General features: G+C 42.6%; 1 long non-coding RNA gene across 1 annotated transcript; it reads right to left on the bottom strand.

Annotated features, from left to right (window-relative positions):
• Positions 1 to 8,596: 8,596 nt before the first annotated feature.
• Positions 8,597 to 9,154, bottom strand: LOC139550893 (uncharacterized). Its single transcript, XR_011670149.1, has 2 exons — positions 9,066 to 9,154; positions 8,597 to 8,637 (listed from the first exon to the last, which is right to left on the bottom strand). It is a non-coding gene; the product is annotated as an uncharacterized lncRNA (long non-coding RNA).

Genomic DNA, 9,154 nt, shown 5'->3' with positions numbered 1-9,154 from the left:
CTAATGAATGTCCATGAGAGCACAGACTTGACTGATGAACTAGCTTCATTTTCTTTCCTCACACCAGTTCTGCTTGCTGATTTTGCACCCTCCCGCTTGCTTTGAATTTTGAGGTAATCTTTCTTTCTGTTTACATGTATATGTCCTTTGTATGTTGTCATGCCAGTGGTTATACATTTCAGGTGAGATATCAAATAAGATGAAAAAGAAAATTGATCTCAGTAAATGTTGTTGGATAGAATTGAAGAGTATGTCAAACAGGTTAGCTCTTAACCAGTTGTACAGCGCGTGTTGATCCCTGCTATGTTTGAAATTTGTTTAAAAAAGAAAAATACTATTTCTAAATAAAATTTCCTAAAGTTCATACCAGAGTATGAATTTGCAGTGAAAATGTTTGTAAGATTCATAGTCAGAAAACTATACACTATATGGATTGAAGTCTGTTCCACACAATGCCTTTGGGCTTACCACTGAAATCAGCCTGGTCTCAAAGACGTAACATAGTAAATGTAAATTGGAGACTCAAATTATTATCATACACTACATGACCTGAATTAAACTCAGCAAAAAAAGAAATGTCCTCTCACTGTCAACTGCGTTTATTTTCAGCAAACTTACCGTGTAAATATTTGTATGAACATAAGATTCAACAACTGAGACATAAACTGAACAAGTTCCACAGACATGTGACTAACAGAAATGGAATAATGTGTACTTGAACAAAGGGGGGTCAAAATCAAAGGTAACAGTCAGTATCTGGTGTGGCCACCAGCTGCATTAAGTACTGCAGTGCATCTCCTCATGGACTGCACCAGATTTGCCAGTTTTTGCTGTGAGATGTTACCCCACTCTTCCACGAAGGCACCTGCAAGTTCCCGGACATTTCTGGGGGGAATGGCCCTAGCCCTCACCCTCAGATCCAACAGGTCCCAGATGTGCTCAATGGTATTGAAATCCGGGTTCTTTGCTGGCCATGGCAGAACACTGACATTCCTGTCTTGCAGGAAATAACGCACAGAATGAGCAGTATGGCTGGTGGCATTGTCATGCTGGAGGGTCATGTCAGGATGAGCCTGCAGGAAGGGTACCTCATGAGGGAGGAGAAGGTCTTCCCTGTAGTGCACAGTGTTAAGATTGCCTGCAATGACAACAAGCTCAGTCCGATGATGCTGTGACACAATGCCCCAGACCATGACGGACTCTCCACCTCCAAATCGATCCCGCTCCAGAGTACAGGCCTCGGTGTAACGCTCATTCCTTTGACGATAAACGTAAATCCGACCATCACCCCTGGTGAGACAAACCACAACTCGTCAGTGAAGAGCACTTTTTGCCAGTCCTGTCTGGTCCAGCGACAGTGGGTTTGTGCCCATAGGAGTCTACCTTACAACGAGCCCTCAGTCCAGCCTCTCTCGGCCTATTGCGGACAGTCTGAGCACTGATGGAGGGATTGTGCGTTCCTGTAACTCAGTCAGTTGTTGTTGCTGTCCTGTACCTGTCCCGCAGGTGTGATGTTCGGATGTACCAATCTTGTGTAGGTGTTGTTACATGTGGTCTGCCACTGCGAGGACGATCAGCTGTCCATCCTGTCTCCCTGTAGCGCTGTCTTAGGCGTCTCTCGGTACGGACATCACAATTCATTGCCCTGGACACATCTGCAGTCCTCATGCCTTCTTGCAGCATGTCTAAGGCACGTTCACGCAGATGAGCAGGAACCTTGGGCATCTTTCTTTTGGTGTTTTTCAGTCAGTAGAAAGGCCTCTTTTAGTGTCCTAAGTTTTCATAACTGTGACCTTAATTGCCTACTGTCTGTAAGCTGACCGTTCCACAGGTGCATGTTCATTGATTGTTTATGGTTCATTGAACAAGCATGGTAAACAGTGTTTAAACCCTTTACAATGAAGATCTGTTGAAGTTATTTGGAATTTTACAAATTATCTTTGAAAGACAGGGTCCTGAAAAAGGGACATTTATTATATGTTTATATGTATTGCAAATTCATAACATATTGTACAAATTGCAATTTGTAACGTATCATACGAAATGGATGGTGGACAGCCACATAAGAACATAAACCACACAAAAGTAACATATCATACCAAATGTAGGGAGACATATATACATTTACTATGTTATGTCTATCCTGAGTCTAGGTTGCAGAAAAAACAAGCACAATAATGAATACAAATACTAACCCACATCTAATTTATCTTCACCTTAACTCTGTCATCACAACATTGTACAACAGAAAACAGAAGGCTGTTACACAAAACTTAAATGTTGCCTAGAGCAAATAACCTAAAAACCTCATGTTCCAACATTACATTTTTTATTTAAACTTTATTTGAACAGAGAGTCATGCTGAGACAAATTCATTATGATACTCCAGGCATCAGATTGTGATCTATAATCATCAGGACTCCATATAAGAGAAGGATTTACTACCCTTGACGTCCCAAGGAATATCAGTCACTTATATAATTATTTCACTGTCTTCTGTAAATCTAAATTACAATAACGGTGTAGTGCTTTATAGAGCAGCAATGCTGTTTATTAATAACTGGTTTATGCTCTACAAACTGCCCTCAAGTTTCATTTGTTATTTTTAAGCCTTGAATTTCTCATTTCTCTTAAAGTGTTTTGCATTTCTCTGAAAGAGTGCAGTACACCATTCTCTCTCTGTTTCAGGACACTGCAAAGTGGATGGGTTGGTACTGTAAACAGAGGACTTGGAATGAAACCTTGAAACAATGGTGTTTTTCCTTACTGTTGTGTTTTTGTAAAGCCAATCTGTGAACATCTCTTACGTAATATGTGTTCACTTCTCTCAGAGTGTTTCGTGGTCATGTTATATGGCAAATGATTTTACTAATACTACTTACTGTACATTAGGCAGTTTGCCTAAAATGCTTAGTACATGAGGATTGCACCCGTCAGATAGGACCTATCAAAACTTAGAAGTTGAACAACTGGAGGTGGGTGTATATTTAATATTTTATTAGCAGCATTGCAACATCTCCTGAAGTTCATCCTGTTTGGTTGAAGTGGAAATTTCCACCTCAGGACAAGGCGCCATCGAGCAATTAATAATGTAGTAATACACTGGTCTAATCCTGAAGCCTCTCCCTTCGCTAATAGTTCAACACTGACATCTTGTGGACAGAGGGTATTACTACATTTAGAAAACTAAACGTATATAAATCCGCAGATGTCACAAAGTGCTTACACAGAAACCAAGCCTAAAACAGCAAGCAATGCAGATGTAGAAGCACGGTGGCTTGGAAAAACTCACTAGAAAGGCAGGAACCTAGGAAGAAACCTAGAGAGGAGCCATGGGCTCCTGAGTGGCGCAGCGGTCTAAGGCACTGCATCTGCATCTCTGCTAGAGGCGTCACTACAGACCCTGGTTCGATTCCAGGCTGTATCACAACCAGCTGTGATTTAGAGTCCCATAGGGCGGCGCACAATTGTCCCAGCGTCGTCCGGGTTTTGGTTTAGCTGGGGTAGGCCGTCATTGTAAATAAAACAGCAGGGTCTAATAACAATAATAATAGTAATCACAGTGGTTATTCTGCCCTTGAGTTGCGTTCCCATGCAAAACTAGACAGATAGCTAACAACTAAGTCTTCAATAAAACTCCCAAGGCGTGACTTTTCTTGAATGAATATATTGAAAACGTTTATGTTGTAAAACTGCAAAATACAGAAAAGAATATACTTTAGTATTCAATTCAGACTGACATACTGTAGCTGTACATTATACATTTGAAGTTGCATGAATACAAAGCACGTGCTACGGTACCATGCATCTGGCATGATGCCAAACCATATAGCTAATTGCTTTCTCATATGGTAATTGACTAACTCCTTTCATTACTCTAATAATGTACAACCATCTATGTAGAATAACAAGGCATATTACACTAGAAACAGTAACAAAAATACAGTATTGTATATTTTACAATTCGTTTGCATGACGCACGAGCAAAGTAATACAGCTAACATCATACATGAAAGGCATTGCAATTTGTGAGTAAATGCAACCAACCAACATTGATATGTAAGAAACTCTATCAATAACAAGATTATCATCATTAGCTAAATGCTTGAATCGAACTTACAAACAAATATTTTCCAAGGCTGAAGCGTGACAAGAAATAACTACACTGAAAGACCTGCACCGTAGTGTTGTTTTTAGCTGCTTCTAAGCGTGCAGAACGAATTCTCTACTTCCTGTTTGCGTACAGTCTAAGTACCAGAAAGCTCCACTAGGGGGCAAATAACACCATGGAACACAATGAAAATCCATTTTAACTATTGTAATAAAATAATCTGTTACCTTCTAACAGGATGGCAGTACACTCCCCGCCTGGTATAATGAAATTGTGCCACTATGAAATAAAACATATCAAGAAACAAATAATGTCCTTTCTATTTTTATCTTTTGTCTCTAGGATGCTTCAGAAAGAAGAACAACAATCTCTGAGATTGGTCTCAGAAACACCTTAGCAGCTCCTTGCTTGACAATTTTTAGTTCTACTTTCCTAACCTTTTTGTCAGTACTGGGAAAGGTTTTGACCACAAGCCCGACTGGCCAGTCATTTCTGTGTGCCTGACTGTCTTTCAATAAGACAACATCTCCCACTTTTACATTTGGCTTTTCTGCTGTCCATTTTCTGCGTCTCTGCAGCGTTGTCAGGTACTCCTGTCTCCACCTTTTCCAAAAGGTGTCAGCGAGACACTGGACTTGCTTCCACTGTTTTCCATGAAGGTCGTTCATGCTGAAGTATCCAGAAGGGGCTGATGTAGCGCTGGTCTTTTGTGTCAGTAACATTGAGGGTGTGAGAATGGCAGGCATGTCAGGGTCGGTTGACACTGACACTAGGGGTCTCGCATTGATTATTGGAGCCACGAACCCAAGGGGGTCATAAAGACTATTCACTGTGGACAGGATGCCTCTCCGCGTAAAAGGCTTCTCATTGTGGGACACCTGGAATGAGAAGCTGTCTGTTTCCAGGTTCCAGGAAAGTCCCAGACTCCGTTGAAAGGGGAGAGGATCCACTCCTAGGTCCAGATCTTTTAAGTCTTTTGCACGGTCCTCCATAGGGAAGGCTTCCATAACTGTTTTGCTATTGGATGCGATCTTGTGTAGTTTCATGTTGGACTCCGCCAACATTGCTTGTGTTTTTCTTAGAATGTTGATAGCTTCTTCTGTTGTAGCTACTGATGTCAGCCCATCATCGACGTAGAAGTTCCTCACTACATATTGCTTGGGTTCTGATCCGTGTTCCTTCTCACCCTGTAGCGCTGCTCGTCTCATGCAGTAGATGGCTACGGCTGGTGAAGGGCTGTTCCCAAATACATGGACTTTCATCCTGTACTCAGTTATGTTTCTATCTGGATTGTTGTCTTCATACCAGAGAAACCTTAAGTAATCTCTGTGATCCTCACGTACACCAAAACAGTAAAACATTTGTTGCACATCTGCTGTTAGTGCAATGCAATCCTTGCGGAAGCGCATTAGGACACCCAAGAGTGTGTTGTTTAAGTCTGGACCACTGAGCAGAACATCGTTAAGTGACACGCCTTGACACTTAGCACTGGAGTCAAATACTACTCTTATTTGTTCAGGCTTTTGTGGATGGTAAACACCAAATATGGGTAGATACCAACATTCTTTGTCTCCCTCTAGTGGCGGTGAAGGTTCGGCTTGGTCGTTATCCAGCATCTTTTGCATGAAGTCAATAAAATTACGCTTCATGTCAGGCTTTTTGTCTAAAGTCCTGCGAAGTGATGTGAGACGGTTTATGGCCTGCTCCCTGTTATTAGGAAGGCGACGTCGAGTAGGGTGAAAGGGTAGTGGAGCCACCCAGTTGTTTCCATCATCCTGGAAAACCTGTTTGTCCATAATGTCCAAAAAGGCTTTGTCCTCCACTGATGGTGCTGGTTTATCATCGTCTTGTGTTTTGTCGAACACGGAACATCCCAGGTTGTCTGTGTTCACAGTTGTGCTTGGATCTCTCGAGTGCATTGTAGAGGGAGAGATGTGTTTCTGAGCTACGCTGTTGTAGTTCTCTTTTACCTGGATGATGTCAGGGCAAGGGCTCAGATAGGATGTGCGACCATTTTGAAGTATGTTTGTCCTGAACACGTTAACATTGGCTGGTCGGTGAGCCGTTCCCAGACAGACCTCACCCACGATGACCCACCCGAGGTCGAGTCGCTGTGCATAAGGAGTGTCGTGGGGCCCATTGATTTGCTCTCGTACCTTGTGTACCCTTAAGATGTCTCGTCCTAAGAGCAGGAGGATGGGAGCGTCTGGGTCCACAGCTGGAATTTTGTCCATAACTGGTTGCAGATGGGGATGATGATACGCAATGTCGGGGGAGGGAATCTCCGTCCTATCGTCTGGCATCATATCACACTCTATCAGAGTAGGGAGAGATAGCTGCATGTGTCCGTCTATAGACTCCACCATGAAGTTGACGGCTCTCCTGCCTGAAGTCTCTGTTACCCCAGAACAGGTCTTCATGGTGTATGGAGCAGAGTTGTCATTGATGTTGAAGAGATTGAAAAACTCTGTCTTGGCCAGAGATTTGTTACTCTGTTCATCGAGCACTACATACATTTTGACAGCTTTCTCTCTTTTCCCAGCCGGATAAGCTTTAACTAGGCATATTTTTGAACATGATCTTGGATTAACTGCCTCACCACAGATCTCCGTACACTTTGAGGTGACAGATAGAAGAGCATCGTCACCTTGCTCCCCGCCATGCTCTTTCTCTGCTGTAGCAGTGTCTGTATTTGAAGGGGCTGGGCCTGGATGCAGAGCAGCAAGATGTCTGTCGCTGTCGCACTCAGAGCACTTGATTGACACCTTACAGTCTTTAGCTCTGTGCTGAGTTGACCCACAACATCGGAAACAAATTCCATTCTCTTTGAGATATGATTTGCGCTCATCTAGAGTTTTGTATCTAAACCCACGACACTTTTTAAGAGGATGAGGTTTGTTATGTATCGGGCAGTGATGGTCAGGGTTTTCAATCTTTGTCTTACTGGGTTTGGTTTGGTGGTCTGAGGGCTCGGATGACACATCGGTTTTGTATACAGTCACAGGTGTCTTGCTGCTGTACCTGGCAGGTTTCTCACTTTTCATAGACACCTGGTTAGTTGAGGTGTAGAGGGTGAAACTGGGGTCGTTTCTAGTTTTCGCCTGGTTCCTGATGAATCTCGAGAAGAACGAGAATGGTGGGAATGCTACCCGATAGTCCTCCTTGTATTTGGATCCCTGTGCAATCCATTTTTCTTGTAAACTGAATGGAGGTTTCTCTACAATAGGGTTTACCCCCCGAGATGTGTCCAGATAAGCGAGGCCTGGAAGGTACCCTTCTACTTTAGCACACTCCAGTTCGAGAAGAATGTCACCTAGTTCTCTTAGTTTGTGATTGTCTTTGTTAGCCAGTTTTGGAAAATCATCAATTTTCTTCAACAGTGCATTCTCGATCACTTCAGGTGTACCATAGCACTCTTCTAGTCGTTGCCAGACCATGTTAAGCCCTGCTGTTGCGTTGAAAATATGGACAGATCTAATTCTGTTTGCTTGCTCAGACGACTCTGCCCCTAGCCACTTGGTAATTAGATCTAACTCTTCCCTGGCTGATAAATTCAAGTCTCTAGTCGCATTGAGAAAGGATGCTTTCCATGCCCAATAATTTTCAGGGCGATCATCAAACTTCAGGAGTCCGGAACTCACCATCTCACGGCGTAGGAGGTACTTGATGAGGTCTGGTGCCACTTGTGACTCAGAGACGCTTTGTGTGTGTGACTGGAAGTGGGCTTGTTTTCCATTTACACCATGCTGCTGTTCATTTCTTTTGAACGGAGAGTCTCTGCTCATGTTCTGTTGTTTGCTACTTTCTGGATTATGGTATGTAGCTGGGTCAACACTAAGCTCTTGTTTCTCCACTTCAAATGGAAGTTCAGCAAAGTAGGGCCTAGCATGTTGTTGCACATACTCACAGGTACGCTGGACTGGACTTAAGGGCTGTGTCCCTGTGTCTAGCTCTTTGTGAAGTTCTCTGCGTTCTGATCCTACAGCTTCTTCAAAGGCTGCAGCTTCAGCCAATGCAGCAGCAGCTGTTCTCTCAAATTGGAGAACATATAAACTTGCCTCGAGGTCAGCTTTTTTCTTCATCACAGAAGCTTCCTTCTCAGCATAGGAGACTTGTGCACGCGCTGCGTCTGCCTTGGCGCGTGCTTTGATGGCTGCAGAACTCGCCGTTGAGGATCTGCTTGACTGTTTTGATGACCTTGATCTTGTAGATTGAGACTTGGTCCCAATGTGCTGAAGAGGCTCCTCCATCTCTCTCTGTCGAACTCTTGGCTCTGGTTGTTGTACCGTAGACTGCTGGTCTTCCATAGGAACAGAGGCTTTGTTGGCTGATGAATGTAGAAACAAACCACCGTGTGTGGTTATTCTTGAGCTTGAGCCCGCCGTGATGATGTTTTTTTACTATTCTGCCCTTGAGTTGCGTTCCCATGCAAAACTAGACAGATAGCTAACAACTAAGTCTTCAATAAAACTCCCAAGGCGTGACTTTTCTTGAATGAATATATTGAAAACGTTTATGTTGTAAAACTGCAAAATACAGAAAAGAATATACTTTAGTATTCAATTCAGACCGACATACTGTAGCTGTACATTATACATTTGAAGTTGCATGAATACAAAGCACGTGCTACGGTACCATGCATCTGGCATGATGCCAAACCATATAGCTAATTGCTTTCTCATATGGTAATTGACTAACTCCTTTCATTACTCTAATAATGTACAACCATCTATGTAGAATAACAAGGCATATTACACTAGAAACAGTAACAAAAATACAGTATTGTATATTTTCCAATTCGTTTGTATGACGCACGAGCAAAGTAATACAGCTAACATCATACATGAAAGGCATTGCAATTTGTGAGTAAATGCAACCAACCAACATTGATATGTAAGAAACTCTATCAATAACAAGATTATCATCATTAGCTAAATGCTTGAATCGAACTTACAAACAAATATTTTCCAAGGCTGAAGCGTGACAAGAAATAACTACACTGAAAGACCTGCACCGTAGCGTTGTTTTTAGCTGCTTCTAAGC

The sequence above is a fragment of the Salvelinus alpinus genome, chromosome 23, assembly GCF_045679555.1.
Source record: "Salvelinus alpinus chromosome 23, SLU_Salpinus.1, whole genome shotgun sequence".
Classification (NCBI taxonomy): Eukaryota; Metazoa; Chordata; class Actinopteri; order Salmoniformes; family Salmonidae; genus Salvelinus; species Salvelinus alpinus.
Note: the sequence above shows the minus strand (reverse complement) of the source record. Positions and strands in the feature narration are given on the sequence as shown.